This window comes from Acipenser ruthenus, chromosome 11 (genome assembly GCF_902713425.1).
Source record: "Acipenser ruthenus chromosome 11, fAciRut3.2 maternal haplotype, whole genome shotgun sequence".
Classification (NCBI taxonomy): Eukaryota; Metazoa; Chordata; class Actinopteri; order Acipenseriformes; family Acipenseridae; genus Acipenser; species Acipenser ruthenus.
In genome coordinates, this window is record NC_081199.1 from 36,019,367 (window position 1) to 36,042,771 (window position 23,405).

Below are 23,405 nucleotides of genomic sequence, written 5' to 3' on the forward strand. Positions count from 1 at the left end.
GTAGTCATATAATTTAATATTATATAAATACAGCAACTTTTATAACACACCTCACGCAGCTCTTATAGCACCAGCAATGTAATTGGTGACTATTATGCAAAAGCAATTCTGATCCCAACAATGCAGTTGTGATTGCAACAAGCTCAAGCATCTTATCCTAGCAGTACTGTGATCGTGGTGGTTCCATTCCTTGCTTGAAAGCATTTATTTGCATATATTTCAGTCATACACAAACATGTCTATTAATTTTAAACACTTGATTTATGATTCACAAGCAATTCAAATTTCCAGAAAGAAACTGCTTAAATGAAGTGTGCTATAATAATATATGTAAAAAAACACAAGTTCAGGATTTATAATTGCTAACATACTTGCTTCATTTACAAGCCCAACCTCATTTTATACTAATCTATATTCAGTGCATTTCTGTAAGGCACTGTATAAAGGGCTCCTTGTGTTTTTTGAAAGTGATACTAATCTATAATTTATAGTCTATGTAAAATTACATTACAGTGAATGAAAAAGTCCATAAGAACAAGCTAATAACAATTATTTTCTTTTGATCACCTTCTTTCTTGGTAAGACTACAGTGCTGTAGGACTCCATGCAAAATGTATTCAGTGTGCATAGCGCATAGTGTTGTTTTATCCTTGTCTAATCGGTAGCTGCAATACAAAAAATAAAAAATTAATAAACATGTGAAGGTCTGACCCATTCAACCAACCTGTGTTTACTCATTTTATTAACCACTCCACCTCGATATTTTGTCAATCTCAAACCTGAAGCTGTGTTATGATGAAATACTTTAATATTTTCAAATCTGTTGGGGAGAAAATATATATTATATATATATATATATACCACACCATAGTTGTCTTTTTAAAAGATGCACCTTGTGGACTGGGATTCTTTGCTACTGTATTTTGAATTCAAGCCTATCTTTCTGCCACGGGCTACTCTGGCATACCCGTTTCTACAGGTACAGACATTGGGCCTGATGCACCGGCTTTCATACGGACACTTTCTGATGACACGAGACGCTGTACTGTTCTCCAGTGTATCAGGATGCATTACTTTTAGTTTAGTGCTGTGCTTTTAGTCTCACTCAGGTGTAAGAGGATTATGCTGAAGGCAATGGTTGAAGTGCCCTCTTCATCATACTTATGACATACAATGGAAGCAATGAACTCCTTCGTTATCATAATCCACCAATTAGAAGTACCTACGGAATTACTGTCATTTGATGAATTAATTCAACTGTGGCTAAAACGCTGTACTTTTCAATTACCGTGCAATGTTTTTATTACTTTCAGAGTTTAATCTCTGACTGCCGATTCTAATTTTACATTTTAATTCCCCCCCCCCCCCCCCCCATGGCTATTACTAAAAGACTAAAATAAAGGGTGGCCTTAAAAACTAACCAACCATACCCCGTTAACTATAAAATATTCTATAGCAATCTACATTATCTAAAAGGGGTCAAAACCATATACTGCATATATCACTGAACTTCATTTTAGCTATATTTTTACTGTATTTGAAAGCTTTCAGATTCTCAGTTAAAAGATGGTGTCACCATACCTCTAAAGCAAGGTTATAGTAATAAGGCCACATTCATAAATACTTACTCTGCTCTGAACTGTCTAGTCCCCACAGTCAAATTCAGAACCCCAAGGTAAAAGTTAAATGTGATCCCCACGCAGTATTTCTAAAATATTGTACATGTTTTTCTTCAGTTTATATCTTGCTCTGCCTTTTAACTGAATGTTGCAGATATCTCTACACTATACACATTGAGGGTGGTGGTTGTGAATTTGCGACCCCACAGTATAAACATACTAGCAAAAATAGCATAAAAATGTGTCGCTTATCAGCTTTTAAAAGCCGCTTATCTGATACAGCACGTTTCTACCTCACAGAAACTAACATGAACTGCAATTTGTGAAGTACAGTAACTTTAATTTAACAATGTGCTTTTATCTTCCGTCAGGTTCTTTTCATTAATATATGAATTTATGTATTTTATCTTTTATAACAGATTTACACAACTAGCAGCTGTAGTAAATGATATTGGAGTTTGAGAGATGATTAAGCTGATGTCTTATTTATGATCTTATTTTATTCTCTCTCTACACCCGCTCCCTGGGCCCCCTCATCGCATCCTATGGTTTCTCATACCATTTCTATGCTGATGATGCTCAGATTTTCCTCTCCTTCCCCACCTCTGACTCCACCATCTCCTCCCGTATCTCTACCTGTCTGTCTGCTATTTCCTCCTGGATGCACTCGCATCACCTCAAACTCAACCTCTCTAAATCTGACCTCCTTTTCTTTCCCTCTTTCCTCTGATCTCTCTATCTCTGTTCATCTGGAATCTACCACACTCTCTCCCTCTTCCTCCGCTAAGAACCTTGGTGTCACCCTGGACCCCTGCCTCTCTTATTCCCAGCACATCTCCACTCATTCCTACAGATGTCAGGACTGCCCAGTCCCTGACCACATTCCGGTGCCTCCTTAAGACTCACCTCTTCAAACAGCACCTGTAGAACTCCTCTGTTTGTATCCTGGGACACTATCACCCTTCATTTAAATGTGCTTTATTTTGCTCTTATCTGCCCCCTATTTTACTGCATTTAATCCTGTACTAATATATATATATATTGCAACAGTAACCTTTAAAGATGAAGAGAAAACAACATAACAAAACCACTAACATACAACACAGGGCCAGACATGAAAATGTGAGGGACCTACCAGCATAGAAAAGAGTCCATAGTTAACCAGGGGAGCAGAATTCAGGTAAGAAATACAATTTGAATGAGACTCCCCCTTTAGTGCTAGTGTGCCTTCATACACTGCAGTATCTCTAAGTATGAAGCTTTATTTCCAGTGATTCTGGTGTTGTTTTGTATAGTAAGAAATGGTGAAATGCGGCTTACCAACATGGCAGTTATGACCAGTGTATCCTGGTTTACAGCGACATGTGTTTAGAGCAGAACAATCCATATTCTTGCCACAAGGATACCTGCAAATAGCTTATAACGCTATGTGACCGGGTCTTACGTCACTTGCGTGGATAGCCGCTGTGTTTAGCATACAGAGAGACAGACGTGGTGTTGTTGAAAACGCCGGCACAGGCGCGCAGGATTTATTAACAAACAAACAGAAAATAAAGTAAAGGTGGTCATGTGACGTTACCAGCCATGGTAACGCACAGAGGACACATACAGCAAGCTGTAGAATAGGCAAAATAAAACACAGTACAAAAACTACAAATAAAAGGTGCCCCAGAGGGCGAGCGCTAGCCTTAAAACGAGGCGTCCCGCTCCCGGAACCGGCTACACTACGTAACCCTCGCTATACATCACATGGGATCACTATCCCCTAACTAACCTACTCATGAGCCGGTATTCATACAACGACTCGTGCTGCTTCATACGGCCTTGGCTGGGCATTGCCTTCACAAGCACCACTTGCAGTCTCAGGGTTGCGTAGCTGTCGTTCCTGCAGCGCGGACCCTCTCCTCCCGTGTATACGCCGCTCCCCTCTGTCATGGCGTTACAGTCGCCTCGAACCATCTCCCACGGATGCTTTTGAACTGACGGACACTCAATCAAGACCCGCCCACCTGCTGATTGAGGTCCAGCACAGCCAATCACTTACTGCCCTTCCCCTCAACCAAGCCTAGCAGGCAGCAAGTCTCAATCGAGCGCCCGTCTGTAAAACAATAATTCAATTAAATAAATCAACTCCAAAACGACACACAATAAACCCATTTCCCCATACAAATGATATCCACACTAAATACACGTGCAGGGCAATCGCCCTGCTACACGCAAAATAAAGTATTGTTAGTTAATGGCAATTAATTATAATTTGGACCTTATTAACAAAGTTTGTAATTGTTATTTATTAGTAAAAAAAAAAAAGTTTTTACATGAATATTAAACTGTATTTTATTCATAAAAACATACTTTAAAAACTTGAAATTACTTTTGTGAACAGGCCTCATTGATACTGCGCTCTTTCTTGCATTCTGAAGTAATGGGCATGTGTGTAAAGTCTAACCAATTGCTTTCTCACAGAACCGTCTCAGTTAAGTTTCAATAATACCTGAACAAGCAAGATCTAGAGCAGACTGGGAGTGGTGGCATTTGTGAGAGACCCTCTGCTTTAATTTGTTGATCTGAAATCCAAATAAAAGTTTAAACAAAACAAGTCTCGAACACAAAACACAAAACCCCAAACAAATACCATGCTGGTCTGCCCAGCACGAGTAGCAATTGCTTGTTTTCTTACTTTTTACTTTTGGTTTTGGTTTCGTTTTTCCTGCCTTTCTCACACACACCTCTCGAACACCCACCCGGAACAACAAAAGCTGTAGACTTTTATACCTGTGACCATCTCTGAATTAGCACTAACTTATTGAATATGGAGATGGTCACACGAGTTTTAGTTTGCATGGCCGACAGTCAATAATCACTGACTGCCGACGATGTGCATTTGCACGAGCTGTGTGGCAGAGACGAACTGCTAACACCGCCTCTGCCAGACCACATTTAAACCAAACAATAACAAAACATACTCGTTTTAAATAAACACAAAACACAAAATACATTTCCTTTTAAATCATAATATATAGTTTTTAAATAAAGGCAAAATACATACACCCATTTAAAATAAACAAAACAATACAGTATTTACAATACATTTACAAGCAAGGCTTTGCCTTGCCCCCCTTTAATTATATGCAGGGCTTTTCTTCCCTGTCACAGCACCAAACAGTTTATAGAATTATCTTCAGTGCTGGTTAACTTTATTTTCCTTACATTTTTTAAATACACAAGACCGCACTGTCTTTCAAAGAAAAAACAATAAACTTAATGCTATACTGTAAAACTAGCCAGAACTAAATACATGCACCAAAAGGCAAAAAGAACAAACCCCAAGAACTATTGCAATTGATAAGTTACAAGAGTCTATTCTATTCATTCACCAATAAACTACTGAAAATTAGGAGCAAGTGGATGGATAGGTGCTCTTATGCTTTAATTATTAAAACAGCCCTAATGTATTTCCCTGATTATGTTTCTGAAAATGATATATGTATTACACATACTGTAAATAAATGCATAGTAAAAACAAAATCCTCTTCAATACATTTTCCAGCAAACATACTGAATAAACTAAATATTCGACACAGGAAATAACCCTGCAGGCGGACAGGACATATGTTTTATGAATCTGGGAGCACGCAATAGAAATCTTTTAATTAGCCTGACGACCCATGACTTACACACAGAGAACATCATACAGATAACACTGGGATTCACTTTTGTGTTCTTGTTTGTATTTTTGATTGGCACCTTGAGCAGCCCAGCTTCTACTTCAAAGAAGACTGCATTCTTACCAGCTCTGGGTATCTTCGTACAGCTGTGTCCATTCCCAAAGAACCCTGCAGGACAGCGGCCACAAACATCGCCAACATAGGGAGGCCTCCGGTCGATACACTGAAACCCTGGATAACATGGTCTGCTGGAACATTGTGTAGTACTTTGTGCAGCAGGGGACTGGCCTGTAAAAAAAAAAAATAATAATTTTATTGCACATTATAAATCAACGTTTATTTTATTGAAAATCTATTATTAATGTTTTCCTTATTTCATCATGTTCCTCACTCATGGCTGCCTTTTGGTTATGTCTACTGAGAGCCGTTTCATGAATAAACAGGATCATAACACTTACTTACATACGCTTGTTGTGGCCTCTACTCAATATTGTTGCACATTTCTTTTTAAATAACACTGTGTTTGCTTTGATATGTAATGAGTCATTAATCTCACAGGGAGTTTTTACTGTCTAATTCAGGGATGACCTAGGGTTAACTAATGCACAGTATCTGAGCTCACAGTGTTCTTCACTCTTCAGGACCTATGAGTGCACAGTAATAACCCTTTCCCGGCTTTAAGGGCAAAATATCTCCGCTGAGATCCATATGGAATTCACATACATTCCCAGAAGCAGATGGAGAGAGCCAAGGGGTGATGCATTACAATGCTTAAAGCACACATATAAGACTAATCAGTGCATCCTTTTTATACGGTTTATGAAACTTTTAACTATTGGTGCTTAAGGAATACAACAGACACTTAAGTGTATGTTTTCTTTGAATGAGGGTAATCAGTAGACACTCTGAACTACTCATAGACATTTAATTTATATACACAGTCTATAAACAAGATCAGAACATAGACACTTTAAGGGTACTCTTCAAAATACAGGTCAGTTAACTACATGTACTACACCCACTTAGCACAATCCATATATTGACATATACTCGTGTTATTTTCCAGATTTTATAATTTTGTGAGAATTACATGTAATACATATTGTATAATTACAGCGTAACTGTCGTCAAGTTAATGTAACTGTATTTTAAAACATACCCAACTTTGATTACAGTACTAAACTTTTTTTCTGGGAATGAAAATGGTCAGGTTCAACTGAAAGTTGACCAATTGTACACAGATCCGTTCTTGCTCTTTAAAAAAAAAAATAACTGAATTTTCTGTTTTAAATGTATAAGCATGTATAAGCATGATATCTGGGCAGGAAGTCCATTCAAAACATAGAGCATTTTCACAGGCAGTAATTTAGACATATCTTGAAATGACTTCCTGTTCATTTAGAGATATATCTAAATGATTTAGAGATATTTATAAATAAAAATGAAGTTATTTTGAGATATCTTCAAATGATTTTGAGATATCTTTAAATGAACAGGAAGTCATTTAGAGATATCTTCAAATGATTTAGAGATATCTTTAAAACCCTCATTTTAAGATGACAGTTTGGCATACCATGTTAGCAAAATCCACATGGTTTCCATATTATTTAAATATATCTCTAAATCATTTGAAGATATCTTAAAATAACTTCCTGTTCATTTACAGTTATCTCAAAATGAACAGGAAGTAATTTGAAGATATCTCTAAATGACTTCCTGTGAAAATGCTCTGTTTTGAATGGACTTCCTGTCCATTTAGAGATATCTCTAAATGAACAGGAAGTTATTTTGAGATATCTTCAAATGCTTTAGAGATATCTTTAAATGAACAGGAAGTCATTTCAAGATATCATCAAATGATTTAGAGATATCTTTAAATGAACAGGAAGTTATTTAGAGATATGTCTAAATGATTTAGAGATGTCAGAAAAGTATTTAAAGATATCTCAAAAACATTTTGAGATATCTTAAAAAGATATATAACGATATCTGAAAATGTATTTTAAATATCTCATTTAAAGCTCCATTTTAGATATCTTAAAATGATTTAGAGATATCTGAATATTTGAAGATATCTCCAACTATTTAGAGATATCTGAAAATGATTTAGAGATATCTCTAAATAATCATTTGACTTTATTTCTTAGCAGACGCCCTTATCCAGGGTGACTTAAAATTATGGCAAATAATAATGCTGGTAAGTAATACAGCAGAGTGTGTTACTTATGTTTATAATCCCCAAGCTGGTCCCAACATAATAGTCCCGTTATTGTATCCCCACATTAAACACAAACTTGTACTGTGGTACAATACAAGTTAGTGTGAGACAAGTGAAGTGCTGTTCCGGGTTTGTGCTGGCCTCTGGCGACAGCTCCGGAACGTGTTAGCTGTCCAGTGATACAAGCAACAAATAGACAGTACAAAACAAAACACTCACGATTATTTCCACAACAAACACAGGTCCTTCCAGGTCACTTTACAATAACCAAAACGAAGGAACAGATAACACCCCTATTTATACCGTCACTCATGACCCCTTGGTAAACGATTGCTGCTGCTCCTCCAATCTGCGACTGCCACATCATTTCCCTTCCGGGTCAATGAGTTAGTGTACCGAAGCTCTGTCTCTTTTCTACATGACCGACTTCCTTTTAACCCTTGGAACAAAGTGTCAGGCCAAGTAGTCCAGAGTACTCTGTTCCCATTACTTAGCGCCCTCACAGGTCAGGAGGGAGATTTACCACCAAGAATCACTGTCTTTCTGTCACAGTCAGCTATTAAATGGCAATGAATGAGAAGGATTCCCACTGTGACCTGCTATTTCACCTCCAACTCAACCTCTGCTGAATAAACTGATGTTTCAGCATCACGTGTTCTCTAAAAATCCTGTTCCATTTTGCACCTCAAAGATGAGACTGATGAATTAGGTAAATTGCCACATTAGTCAAAAATCATGAAGTGCACATTAGTGTGAAATATGCTGATGGTTTTCTGAATTGAGATCACAGTAACTAAATGTACTTGTCCTAAACATTTCAGTCCTTTGATTTTAAACCATCATTTGGCTTTAAAAACAGGCACCAGAGCGGAAATTTGAGCATGCATATCCAGGAATAAAGCAAGCTAGAGGCCAAGCATCATTCATGACTACGTTAATAAACCACTGTTGAACATTAAAAATGTTCCTGTTATCAGCTTGTAAAAGAAATGCAGTTACTTTTATTAAAGAAGACTCTTCACTTTGCTTTGTTGCCAAATGCAATAATCTGCCTGTGGCAAGAAAACATCCTAGCAGCTGTTTTTTTTTTTAAAGAGATTCATTGGTCTTACAATTACAAATTTAAAAGTTTATTGCTTACAATGTTTGTACCATTTCAACAAGGTCAGCACAAATAGCCTAGAAAACAGGCAGATTTATGAAGCGTCCAAATGACAGATTATGTCATGTGCCTTTACATTTCATCTAAAGTGTGATGACAGGTCATTTACAGAGATGTGTCTGTATTGCTATTGCTATTGCTATTGCTATGAATAAAGAATTCAGTAAACTCTGACGGTCAGAATGTCAGAATGTTTTACTATGCACCTACTGTTTTACACTGCGAGTGGTACTGTATTACATCCACTGGTCAATAGAAAAAAAAGATTTTAACCTTCAGAGATCAGAAATGGGGTAAATAGGAAACACTAAGTCCTCTGATCTAAAGACTGGTCCCACTCATTTATTTTTGTATCAGAAGAAAGGGATAATACAAACGATGCTTAAATGTATAGCCAGCATAATGGCCTTCAAAATTCATACATTTTCTGCCCTCAATTGTATCAGAAGAGTGTCTCATGGCTTATGGACAGTCCTGATACTAACACCTGCGGCTGAATATTTGATGTAACATAACATTAACTGTAGAGATTCTATTAAACACACACTTAATTACAAGTAAAAAAAAAAATGAATCATTATATAATTACGCAATTTCACTCCTAAATATCATTTTTCTCTTATTCATTTCCAATGAGCAATTTATTTTATGCATAACCCATCTTTACATATTTTGAAATTGCAGGTTTTTCCTTGTGAGTTCTGAGATTTTAAGTCATTCATTAAACAACAGAACAGTGATTAGTGCTAGCGTAGCAATCTTGGTTCCTGCAGGCAGGCGCATCACACAGGGTGAGGCAATCCACACACAAGGCGGAGGGCGGGCGCGAACCCGGGACCTCTCGCACTAAAGCATAGCGCCGATACCGCTGTACAAAACAGCCGGCTTCTTTGCAAGGAGCATATATCGGCCTTATGCCTTTGTATGTGTTTAGATTACGTCACCTACCAGCCCTGCTGCTGCCTTCCCCCGTGCACGCGGGAGGGGGAAGTCACACTGTGCGTAAAAATGAACCAGGTGTAGCTCTATTCACTAAGCTAATTATATGCACAAATAAAGCACACTAAATTATTAATTTGCAAGTTGTCACAACGTGCAGAATTCAGCACATAGAATTAAACACGCAAAATTATACATGAGGTTTACACACACTGTTTATAGTATATATATATAAGGACGCTCGAAAGAAAAGTTAAGTACGGTTCTGAGTTTGTCACAATGACAGTGACCAGGGAGGCCAGAGTGAGGAATCTAAGGTTTACAGACCAGGAGCTAAATGTATTAGCAGAAGAAGTGGTGGGGAATTATGAAAGGCTTTTTGGTGCTGAATCAGTGAGAACATTAACTTCAATGAAACATAAAGGACAAAATAAATGCGCTCCGTAGGAGGAGGGCGGGGGTCTCGTCCCAAATCACAGCGGCCCGCGAGACAGTCAAAGCAGAGAAAGTAATTGTTAATGGAACATTTATGTTTAACTCTGCAACAAGCAAACAAAACAACAGATTTTTTTAAAAACAACATTAAAAAAATGTTTCATTAACCAGCCATTGTATCGGTAAGTTTGCTGCACTAAAGGCTTCCAATAATTCAAATGTGTTGACATTACGTGTTGCTCCACTTTCTGTGCTCTTTTTAAACAATCCTGTGATTGTGACCTGCTTGTTCGGTAATAGTTTAGCCTGAAGTTTGGTTTTCTTGTTTTTGTGTACTGCGCTGTCAAGATGCTTGTCAATAGTACCTTTTCTTAGATGATCAAAAGACACATTACAAGTTGAGCAAAACAGAATCCCAGCATCTGCGTGCAATGTCCCCTTTTCGTAGCTCTGAACGCGATCTTCTGTTGAAATTAATTTAGCTTTTTTTGATTTGTCAGCTGTCTGCTTTTTTATGTTAATCATACACTGCAAACTAATAAACCAACAATATCTAAACAATCATTTTAAGCTTCCCGCCTCGAATTTTACGTCGTTGTACAGTATGAGGAATTCACCAATCATGAAGCCGGTATTTGTTTGACCCTGTTGCCCTAGTAACCAAATGCATGGCATTAATGCCGGAACTTGTACAGCTACTATAGCACTGCTTCTACTTGATAAAAGTATGAAATGAACAGGGGAGGTGAAGAGTGATGGAAAATACTGTAAGGAAAATAAAATGCATATTTTTCACGGTAAGCATTTCTTGTGATGTCGTGAATTTTCCGGGGCCCTACATATAAGGCTAGTATGATCTGTGCTCAATCTAGTTATAACCTCCTCCTCACACAGCCCTAGTAACGTCTGCCTGGTCCGAAATACTCTCTCCCTGATTTCTTCTCGCTGTCCTGTGCAGCTCTTCTGCTGGTTCTGTGACACTGCCTGGTTTCAATAAGCGGTACTTTTAACACACGCTGAGGCTCCTAGTAAAGTTAGCGCCCTTAAGTGAATATGGTTTCATATCAAATGCCTCCCTTGCGGTATTTTATGATGTGATTTGCATACATTTCCACACATTAACATTATTCATGATATTTAAATGACGTGGTACATTTTCCACACGTTTTTTTCCATGCACTAGGTTGCCTGCCACTGGTTAGTGAATACAGCAGATGTAGAAATCATGCAGTAAAGGGACTTACTGCGGGCACTGTTTAGCGAATGAGGCCCTCTGACAGGTACTGTAGTGCTGTTTTATTGATTATGTTAGGAATCCTGCCAGAAGAACCATTATAACCACAGTAAAGTGGGAGTACATTAAGCTGCAGATAAAAGTAGAATATTTGAAGATTTAGTACAATTTATATGGTGAAGTAACTTTCATAATGAAAAAAATCCAACACCTCTCAAGTCAGTTGTTTCAGACCTTTGCAATATAGGAATGGTTATGTACTGGGAAAGTATGTTTTTCTTTTTAAAAGCATGTATTCTTTTGTTTAACAATTATAAACAGTCTCTTCTTGCAAGCTGTGAATTGTATCACAGTGTCTTTGGTAGCACTCACTGGGCCACATTTTTGTTCTGTTTGCATCTGTTCTAGAAGTGTAATGTAGGTGGCATGATGGGTTGAGTCCACAATTAAGTATGCACTACAGAAAAGTAAGTATCAGCTCTTTTGAACCAATCTTATCTGAGTCAGATTTTTTAGTTGCATGACAAACTTACAGTAGGATGAACATTTAAATTGGTGCTCCATTTTACCACTGGTTACATTCACTGATTGAGAAAATGAAACAATGGATCTGAATTACTGGTTGGTGTTAAATCAGCTAAAGAAACAAATCAACATATTACAATAACATAATAATATAGTCCACCAGAATGTTGTCTTAAGTTAATTTCACACATGGACATTTGTGTACTCATTTAAATCTATAGAACATGTCCACAGAATAATACATATGGATAGCAACTTTTCAGAAACTCACAATAATACCATTTAAATCATACCCATTGTCTTCTAAACTACATTAAATCCCGAAGGACTGTATGATCATTAAAGTTAAAAGTACAATCATAATATAGCCAATTTAAAATGTCTACTTCTGGTGTTCGGAAGACAGTAGAACTAAAAAAGAAAACCCTGAAGCAGTAATATTTCAGTAACTGCTATTGAAGTAACAGTAACTCAAAAGAACCTTTCATATAGCAAACTGTTGTCGGTTGCGCTGTTTCATTTTGCTTTGTTTGTTATTTGGCTTGCAGCATGAATATGATCCCCCCTGTAAACACACAGAAAATAATGACAACACTTGGGATACACTTGCCTGTTCTTGGAGCATTAACCACGAATGGACCCTTTTCAGCCTCTTTTGATTTCTCTGGAGGCTGAAGCCTGACACTTTCCATCCCGGATAACACATCTGGTGCACTCTGGGCATCAGTAACTGCAGTGTCAGTGATGTTAGCAAGGCTCTCAACTGTAATAAGGCAACATAAAAGGGTAGAAAGTGCAGGTGTACTCAATTATTCATCTAGGATGTAGCAATAAGCGGTGCTGACAGTACTGTCTTGGGCTAACTAAGCAGTCAATGTTATCAGCCGAGAAACAACTCTAGAATTTGAAGGCTATGGTGTAGGCTACAGAAAGTGTAATCTGCTCCTGTGTTTAGTGAGCGATACAACCTGAGCTGTATCTACACATTCCAGCAATGACTGTTGAGCATGTAAAAAAACTTCTCTTTAGTTATAACGATGTCTTTACAGATGTCTTTCCTTGAAAATGTTCTATGGTGTTCACTTTTCAAACCAGAGTCACTTTTAACACTGGATTCTGGATGTAAAGACTTGAATAAGGTCTCTATAAGACATGTTCTACATCCTGACACATGACATTATCTAAAGAAATTAGTAATAAGTACTTCGCTGGAGTTTGTGATGGTCGTCTGTAAGTGACCGATGTGCTGTGAGTTCACTGTCGTGGGCGAACCCATTTCTAATTAAATACAAGTCTTGCTTTACTGCAGGTGGAAACAATTTATTTTACTTGTATGATAAACGTGCACATTGCTAAACAAGAATCCATCTGAGAACACACCTGTGTGTGGCAACAGGGTATTAACACAGCTTTCATCTATGACATCAAACAATTAAGCACATATTCTGAGTTAAAGCATGAAGTAAAGCCTAGGCGAACGTTTTATATGTCACCTTTATTAGTGTTTTAGTTGGCCATGCAGGGAATGAAGTTGGTCTGTATTATTAAAATGTGCTATGAAGAATGTGGTACTGTATGTGCTACAATGACACTACAGTTGATTTTTGGACAGTTATTTCACAGGGAGCTGACTGCACGAAATAAACCCAGCATTTAGACAGCATTTATATATATATATATATATATATATATATATATATATATATATATATATATATATATATATATATAATATGGCAGGACAGTAGTTATGGTTGCAATGTTCTTTCCATTATAAGTCCCTATTTTGTGCCGCTCCAAAACTGGGGTTAAGTTCAATCAATCTGCCTGCCGTTCTGGATTTCAGGTCTGATTGGTAGGCTGAATTTTTTCTACAAGTTTTGTGTTATTCTTGTCTGGTAGTTTTTGAGCTACAGCACTTTTTAAAAACAGGTGGTTTTTCGTGTAAGTTTGGTGCTGGGAGAGCGTTTTTTATTATTCACCTCTAGGTAAAAAAACTACTGGACAGTTACTACTCCCATTTGGCAAGTTACTGCATCGAAGTAGTCTTTAGTGCCTTTTGAGGATGGGGAGCTTTAAAAATGTGTATTTTAATATAAAAAAATACTTTTAAAAACGAATGCTACGCATACACAGTTGTACGATTTGGTAACTGTTTTTGTGTAGTTCTGCCTGGACCGGTAACAATACAATCAGAACACTCTCCAGTTTGAACTACAACTCCCAGAATGCACACCGAATGCAGATCATAACTAACATTTCAAGCTTTTCACAAGCGTAACAAAGAATCATATTGTACTGTACAGAGCAAGTAAATAAATAATAAAAACCATGCCAGTCAGTGAGAGAAGGTGAATGAGTATAGAGAGCAGCTATCAATAACGGCCAAACATTTCAAATAATAGGCCTAAAATGATTATTTACATTACATTAGGCCTACAAAAAGCTCACCCCTATTATGCCTATGCATCACATCAGATATGACGTCATACATGACATCAGTAATGGCTAATCACATGACAAATGCTCCACCAAGACTGCCCAGAACGACATTAACAAAATAATAACCTTTGGAGAATTTCTGTGATGTCATCATAAACTAGGAGACCTTGTTATAATACCTGGATATTAGTATATGTTAAAAAAAAAGACAATATAAAGGTGTCTTTGCTTAGGTCACAGGTCAATTCTAATCGTCTAGAGGAATATGTCTCTTGTTTTTGTCATTAAATTTAACATGAATGTTCACATAACTAATCACATAACAAATGCTCCACCAAGACTGCCCAGATGGACATTACACTGGAAAAAAAATTCTCTGTGCTGGACTGTAGCTATCATGCTTCTTGGCATACAATCATAGACAAAACAAGTGCAATTTCATTGTGCTCACTGTCACTCAGGTCACTCTTTGCACTACTGTCTATAGACGTGATACAGGTGTTGCATAATTACTACTGTTACTTCCAATGCAAAAGTTGGCACAGTTGCCACTATGCAATATGGCATTGCCACATACTGGTTTACCAAATGCATTTGAATACATATCTCACTCAGCAAAATGAATGTTTTTTTTTTTGTTTTTTTTCTAGAACAGTGCCATGGAGAATGAGGACCAAACTGTGCTTCTTTGTCTGGTTATTGTCATATGAGTTTCTAAGAACAGCTAAACAATATTCTGCATACAAATAAACACACCCAGGTAATGTCCTTCTGGACAGTCTTGGTGGAGCATTTGTTATGTGATTAGTCATTGCTGATGTTATTACTGATGTCATGTATGATGTCATATCTGATGCGAAGCATAGGCATAATAGGGGTGAGTTAAGGTTGCATGCAACCTTAACGTCCCAATTCCTGACTTTTGTGATTTTGACCTGCAACCTTAACGTTATTTTAACAACGTTTTTGTTACTGGTTTATCTCATTTAGAGCACTTGGAACTGTCATTGGAAACCACTGGTAACCACTGGTTAAGACATTGTCAAAAACTGAGAATTACACCTTTTGGCCACCTGGTGGTGGTCATACCATTCTGCCACATTGTGAACACATTTTCTTTAATTTTATTTTTCAGAAATCCTGCAAAAAATGTTTCCCTTAAGATATCAGTTTCTACTGTGTTATACCCACACATGCTATATCAATGACACAGCTGTATTTTAGTTTCAGAAAGATCTGGTTTATCAATAGTAAGTAAAATATTTGAAATTGGTAAAAACAAAAAAATGTTCTTGTGTTACATTGTTTTATACCTGGTACCAGGGTACACAGTGCAATATATATAGACAGACAGACAGACAGACAGACAGACAGACAGACAGATAGATAGATAGATAGATAGATAGATAGATAGATAGAAAATGTATGTACAACATGGATTTAGAGAACAGCCTTACACCTCCACTTCAGAAGTTTAAGCTATTGAACTAAAGTGAAAGTCCCCTCGAAGCTGGAATAAAGCTGGAGTGAAGCTGTGATTGATGAGAGTAGCCTGCAAAAATGGCAACTCAAATAAACCAAAAAGTGTATGCCTTGGAAGCCAACCATGAAACTGAAATAAGCAAAGCAGAAAAGCAATCAGCTGAAACTCTTCAAACACCATGGAGGTCTCAAAAAGCAGAACGGAAAAGAAAAGATGCAGGTAATGTGAACATATGCCACAACCACTTGAATATGAAGCAGTGACAAAGCCTGACATGTGAAAATCAATCAACCCGAGTGCCACTGCAATACAACTTCAATCACTGCATTTTCAAAGGTTTCGGAAAGATTACCTATTTTGCTAAATTGGTTTTTAGGCTATTTTTAACTGGAGATCACAACGTTTTATGTTATTGACCTCATTCAGCCTTTAAACGTTTATCGAAAATCCTTCAATCCCAAAGACCTAGATAATTTCATTCAAGTTCTGCAATCATAGTTTAGTGCTGAACCATATTCACTTGTGAGCACTAGAACAAAGCTACAGTACAGTAGTTAATTTACACCGCATGTTGATGGGAAACAAACAATCTTGAAGAGTAATTCATGGGAAATAATGTTACGTTTAATTTTGATAAAGTCACATCGTTGGGTCAAGATTATGATCTTGATTGCATGACACATAAATCTGCAATTTATTTTCCTGTATGAAGATAAACTACTCTGTAGCAACGCCAAAATTACATGTTGGATCTTCTCCAATAGTATGTATTAATCTAGGCATTTGTGTATTCATGTGGTAGTTTGACTGTCTGTGAAGTTAAAAAGAGCTAATAAATCAATGACACGGTGGACAACACAGTTTCATTAATGCACTTTGCTATTGCTTCAGCAGTGAAAGCAGTTGTACACCACTCTGTACACTAATTATTTTGTCATTGTCTTATTTTAGACTGCTCAATATAAAGCCATGTTTTGTCAGTAAACCAAACTGGAATACAAACAGAAGTCACTTCAGTAAACTTTGAGGTGGAATTACAGTAAGAACATTCTGAATCAGCACATTGCAATGGAAATTAAGCAGTTCAAGTCCAGTGAATAACCTGAAATGGTACAAAGGTAAGCGGTAAACTGCCAGAGGTTAAAAAAAAAAGTTTAGGTTACCAAAAACTGAAAAATAATGTACATTTCAGAGTTATACAAAAAGGCCTTTTTCAGGGAACAAGTAATGGGTTAACAACTTACAGCTGTTCTGCAGCAATGGAAGTAAATTAAGCCTTGAAAGTTGATGCTAACAATTCCTACAGGTGTCCCAACTTCTGTTGATTACTTACAAACCCTCTGTCTGTATAAAAGCAGTGTTGGAACAGACTGTGTTACTCCACCCTCTTAAGCATTATTTGGACAGTATTGTACTGCAGGAAGTAGTATATTGCTCTCATAATGGCGAGAAAAAGGCAATTAACAAAGGAAGACAGACAGACCATTATAACCCTTAAAAGTGTAGGTCTTTCCTTTAGAGAAATTGCAAAGAAAGCCAAGGTGTCAGTGAGTACAGTTTCCTACACCATCAAAAGGCACTTGGAAACTGGAGGAAACTCTGACAGGAAGAGGTCTGGCAGACCCAAAGCCACAACAGAATCAGAAGACAAGTTTCTGAGAGTCAACAGCTTGCGTGATAGGCGGCTCACAGGACAACAGCTTCAAGCACAGCTTAACACTGGTCGAAGTAAGCAAGTCTCAGTTTCAACTGTGAAGAGAAGACTTTGAGCTGCAGGTTTGACAGGTCGAGTGGCAGTAAGAAAGCCATTGCTAAGATGGCAAAATAAGAAAAAGAGGCTTGCCTGGGCCATGAAGCACCGCCAGTGGACTACTGAAGACTGGAAGAAGGTCTTATGGACCGATGAATCAAAATTTGAAATCTTCGGTTCATCACACAGGGTTTTTGTACGCTGTCGAGTAGGCGAAAGGATGGTTCCTCGGTGTGTGACACCAACTGTCAAACATGGAGGAGGAAGCGTGATGGTCTGGGGCTCTTTTGCTGGATCCAGAGTTGGCGACTTGCACAGAGTGAGTGGCACCCTGAACCAAAACTGCTACCACAGCATTTTGCAGTGCCATGCAATACCCTCTGGTATACACCTAGTTGGTCAGGGGTTTATCCTACAGCAAGATAATGACCCAAAACATACCTCCAAGCTATGTCAGATCTACCTTAGAAGAAAAGAACAAGACGGTAGGCTTCAAATCATGGAATGGCCAGCACAGTCTCCAGACTTAAACCCCATCGAGCTGGTTTGGGATGAACTGGACAGAAGGGTGAAAGCAAAGCAACCTACAAGTGCAACACATTTATGGGAACTTCTGCAACAGTGTTGGGAAGAACTTTCCGAACAATATTTGATTTCCATTGTAGAAAGAATGCCACGAGTGTGTTCAGCTGTTATATCTGCAAAAGGTGGCTACTTTGATGAGTCAAAAATGTAGATTAAATTTTGTTAAACAAAACGATTCCATGATTTCTTTTTTTATCTCCAATTGTTTATTTGTTCTATGCTTTAATTTCAGAGTACATTGAGACCTTAAACTGCGGAAATTTCAATAAAAACCGGAAAAATGGAGGTGTTCTAAAACTTTTGACCGGTAGTGTATATTTATAGGAGGTTACCCTTTTTCAGCTAATGATTATGCTAACTTACTTTAAACTTGTGTAAAATATTAAAATCAAAACCAGTACCTCATTTCAGCTACAGCAGGTTGTGTAATATTTACAACATACTTATAAGAGATATCAATGTAAGACGGCTGGATGCCAAATCATTTCATTATTTTATTAAATTTTTAATACAAAGGCCTGAGGCAGCAGAAAAAAAAGAGACAGACGATCATGTTTCTGCCTTGTGTGTCTGAATATTACGCTACTTTAATGTTGAACACAGAACGACCCAAGTGAAGCTATCAACAAAGCTATTGAATAAGATGACACACTGTGATGCCTCTCATTTCCAACAGTCCCTCAGGTCACTGAAGAAGGCAAACCAAAACCTTTGACTTGAGATGTTAATCTGAGTTGACTTTTCAGATTCCCAAAAACATTTGGCAACAAACGTAGCCATAAATATTTATTTTACCAAGTCTTTCTTTTGGGAGTTTCTAACAGTGCTGACTTCGAAATGTGTAAAGCCATAATGACACATCAGCTTTAAGAGATGATGCATCCTTATCCTAAATTATTCAAATTTGGCAAGTACTTAATTTCAGTTTACTGTTGCTGTACATTCTTACCTACAGTGTTCTGATCACTTTCTGTTTAGAGATTAGAGAACAACATGTATTTATACGGTAGCTGTATCCTTAACACACTCTAGAAAAAGATTGATGGTATTATCCCAAAGATCAAACAACAAAAAAGTACAAACAATGAACTTGAGAGTTTAAATGTTTTCAGAATCTATTTGTGATTCTGCTTCTGAAGCAAGTCTGTTGCTTGACACATCAGTAGGCTTTAGCGACCGCAGTTGTATTTTCAGGCGGTGTTTTCACTATCATACCCCTTGTAAACTCACAATGATTGATTGTTTCTGTATAGCTGCACTGAACTTTTTTCTAATTTTATTTAAATTCTCCAATTTAATTTTTTGTTAATGTAAATCTACTACATGTGTATCTATTTTATGACTTGGCATATAACACTGCTTTAAACATGAAAGTGGAAATGTATGATTACCATAAATTAATCTCAACTGACTGTTAAACATTAATAACTGGTGTATGTAAGAAGGTGGAGTACCTCTGAGACCAGCTGGGCATTCACACAAATAACTATGGACTCCATCTACACAGGTGCCTCCTCCACATGGATTTGATATGCACTCATCAATATTTTCCTGGCAGAGATCTCCTGTGAATCCTGGGGGACACATGCAGAGATATTCACCACTTCCTGGGGGGAAATTGATATTCGTAACACATGTTTCACCATTCAAACAACCACATGGCTTCACTGCAAACTGCATGAGAAAACACAAACTTTACAGGCAGTTATAACTAGAAATGCATATCATTAACCCTGACCTGGTGTTGTTTGACTGTAATAACAATAGACTGATCAGGTATTGGTAATTATACTCCCTTTTTAAATCCTCATAACAGCAACAGAATATTATTAGGGAATCCTATTAAGTAATTGTTAGCAGAATAAAAGCATCTGTTTGCCTCCCATCTGGAGGCTAAAGGAAGATTTACTGCAATCACCCATCTGAAACACGTTTTACTGTACATAACATTTGATAAATATGTAGGCTTTTTTTGTTAAATACTAGTGCACTTGACAATATATTGTATGAAGTAGTTAAAATGTGTCCACATAAAGTAGCTAAATCTCAATCTTCCTAAAAAGAAATACTGCTTTTTATTTATTGCATGATACATGTACATTAATTGTCATCCTCCAAGTTGTTTAATGTCATAAACTTTCACATGTTGGGATTTTATAAACTTCTGGGAATTACTGTGGAAAAGTATGATAAAAACTGTATCATAAAAAGTTATAGGTACATAAAATTCATCCTATTATCATATAAATTATGGACAGTATGGAATTATACACAGTATTACTTTCTCTGTGAATGTGTTTCTCAGAACCAGGCAAACCAATTATATTCTTCATCAGGATTAGGTTACTCCGGTCATAGAGAGGGTTGTTCCATTCCAGGTTTAATAGATATAATTAGGATTAACTGCTCTAGAACCTAGTCAGGGGTTTAATTGGTTGAATAATATTGTAAAGTAATTAACCTGGACTGGATGTGTCAAAGCCAACTCCTGATGTACAACATTTCTCTCTGTGTAAAATATGTGTATGGGAACATTTAGGTTTGGAATGGTAGATTTCACATGGTACCGTTACTGTGTAATTAATATCCAAATAATAATTAACAGTAATTATTTAGATGTTTTATTATGCCAGGAATTTCATTTGATCAGCCCTAATCTATATTAACAGGTATTCTGGTCAAACAGAGACAATAACAGATCATTATCATGATGATTATTCAACAGTGAATACAAAGCCCTTCATTTTGGTAATGCTCTCTTGATTAAAGAGGTCTATGATACCATATAGACATCTCTGACTTATTTTGATGATCTAAGCAGAGCAATATGTACATGCCGAGACCTTTTAAACTAGTAGGATTCATTAATATTAACATGATTCCTACCCCTTTTTCTCCCTAATGGTGATTTATTGACCTATTTAATAACACTACTACACACAGTAAAAATACAGTGTAATGAGGTCATGATAAATAGACCCCAAGCTGTATCTTGTCTTTTGGGTTGAAAAAAAAAGAGACATAACATGTCTTATTGATTGACTTGCAGATACTGTAAACTCAAATCTGTGTGAACGTTTGATCGACACACTTGAAAAAAATATAAAATGACTGTTCAGAAGCTACCGAATATGAATGTCCATGTGCTGGTTATGATTGCCACACATGCTATACAGACATTAAAGAGACTAAGAAAGAACTGTCAGTTGTTACCTCTACAGAGTATCTGCTTTGTGCATTGCATTCATCTGACACTGTAAATTCAAAGATTTGTGTTTCTTCCGAATGGACTTTCCAGATGAGGAGGTCTGCAGGGGAGAGAGAAGCATACTGAGGCCCTGACTCTAGCAGGAACAGCATGGCAGAGCCCTCGGGATCCACGGCTATGAACTGGTAGACAAAGTTTTCACCGGAAAACGTCTGCAATAGGAACATAGGAGGCCGATTGTCTAAGAAGAAAGAAGACAAGATTGCATGAGGTAACATCCAGACACGTTATGAATAACTTGCATAATTATAGCCTTGGTAAAGCTGGTCCTATATCCTTTACATGTGATGATTAATTAAAACAGTTTGGATTGTTAGCAAACTTGGGCAGAAGGTTAATTACTGTAATTGTATGCTGCTTACATTACATGCATACAGCTGTTTCAGCACATATTCAATATACAATATAATACATATAAACTTGGTATATAAAACCTACACAGTATATAATAGCAACTGAAAACATATTGTACGAAGGTAAAAGCCTACAAAAGAAAATGACCTACCCAGAAAGAACAAGACATAACATTTAAAAGTATCTACTATGGAGCCACAACAATTCACATGGTGGTAAGCAAAGGGTTAAATGTAAATACTGTGATATTATTAAAGGCAAGCATTAATTAATAATATGCCCCACCATAAACTGGTCAGATCGTTTGGAAAGAGAAAGACATAGTAAATAATATAAATAATCTGAAATCCCAGAAATCTAAGCCTATTAGTGATTGATATAGCCCAAAACATCCTATCAAATAAAAAATGTATAGCAAATAATGAAAATACCCATGTTTCCCAGGGGATCCATCTCAGTTGTCATTCAAAGCTGACTTCAGCCATAATTGACCCTACTGAAAGTAGTGTGGATAACGCTCTCCCTGCTGGCTAATTTATTTATACAGAGCTGCATTTCTCCTTGTACTATAGTGCTAATTATAACACTACATAGGTGGCCTTACTGTAGTATATAAAGAATAAGGGCATGTGCTAAGGAGTACTCACACACTATGTTTTTCCAATTACATACAATCCCTGTAGTTTGTAGAAGTTTCTGGTGACAGATGATATTGAGAACTTAAAAAGATAAACTACACCACCCAAAAAAAAAATAAATAAAATGTTTGTCTTACTTTCATTTACAGACCAGGTGAACTTTGAAATGCTAGGCTTACACTGAAGACATGGGCTGGTGGCGTAATCCCCTTCTCCATAACACAATCCATCTATATTACATGTCTTTTCCTAAAAAAATAACTAAATAATTAAAAAGCAATAGAAGCAGTGCTGTGGGAGCATGAAAATTCAAGTCAAAATAGAACACATTGAAGAATATACAGTGTAAAATCAACTACTTACATGTGCAAACCAAGAATATTCCCCATGTGATAAGTGGTTCTGTAGAACATTTACTTTGCCACTAAATGTACTGTATATTCAATAACAGGATAAACAAAATATATTTTTGTCAGTCCATTAGCATCTTATGCACTTTTTTCTGGTGTCCCAAAATGTGTGCCATCCAGCTTGCAGCTTGTTCAGAATACCACCGCTAGAATTCTGACTAAAACCATATTATCCCTGTTTTGTAATCTTTAAACTGGCTCCCTGTGCAGTATAGAATTGATTTTAAGATTTTGCTGTTAATTTACAAGGCCCTGAATGGATTAACACCTAGTTACTTGCAGGAATTACTGACCCCGTATCTTCCAAACCGCACTCTGAGATCACAGGATGCAGAGCTGCTGGTTATTCCTAGGGTCAATAAAAGCAACACGGGAGGTAGGGTTTTTTCTTGTAGAGCTCCTAAATTATGGAATGCTCTGCCTTCGTTTGTCAGAGAAGCTGGGACTGTTACAGTTTTCAAGTCAAGACTAAAAACACACTTATATAAAATGGCTTTCTTATCTTAGTGGATTTTAATGTAACTTTAAAATGGCTGTTTTTGTATTATGTGTATACTGTTATTTAAATATGTTATTTAAATGGTCTGATTATGGCAGTTGTATGTGTGACATGCTATACAAATGTATTGTGGTTTGTTCTTTTTTTCTGCTATGTACTGTACAGTGCTCTGCGAT

General features: G+C 37.0%; 1 pseudogene; it reads right to left on the reverse strand.

Annotated features, from left to right (window-relative positions):
* Nucleotides 1-5,383: 5,383 nt before the first annotated feature.
* LOC117426679 (von Willebrand factor D and EGF domain-containing protein-like) overlaps nucleotides 5,384-23,405 on the reverse strand; it is a 29,477-nt pseudogene continuing 11,455 nt past the window's right edge.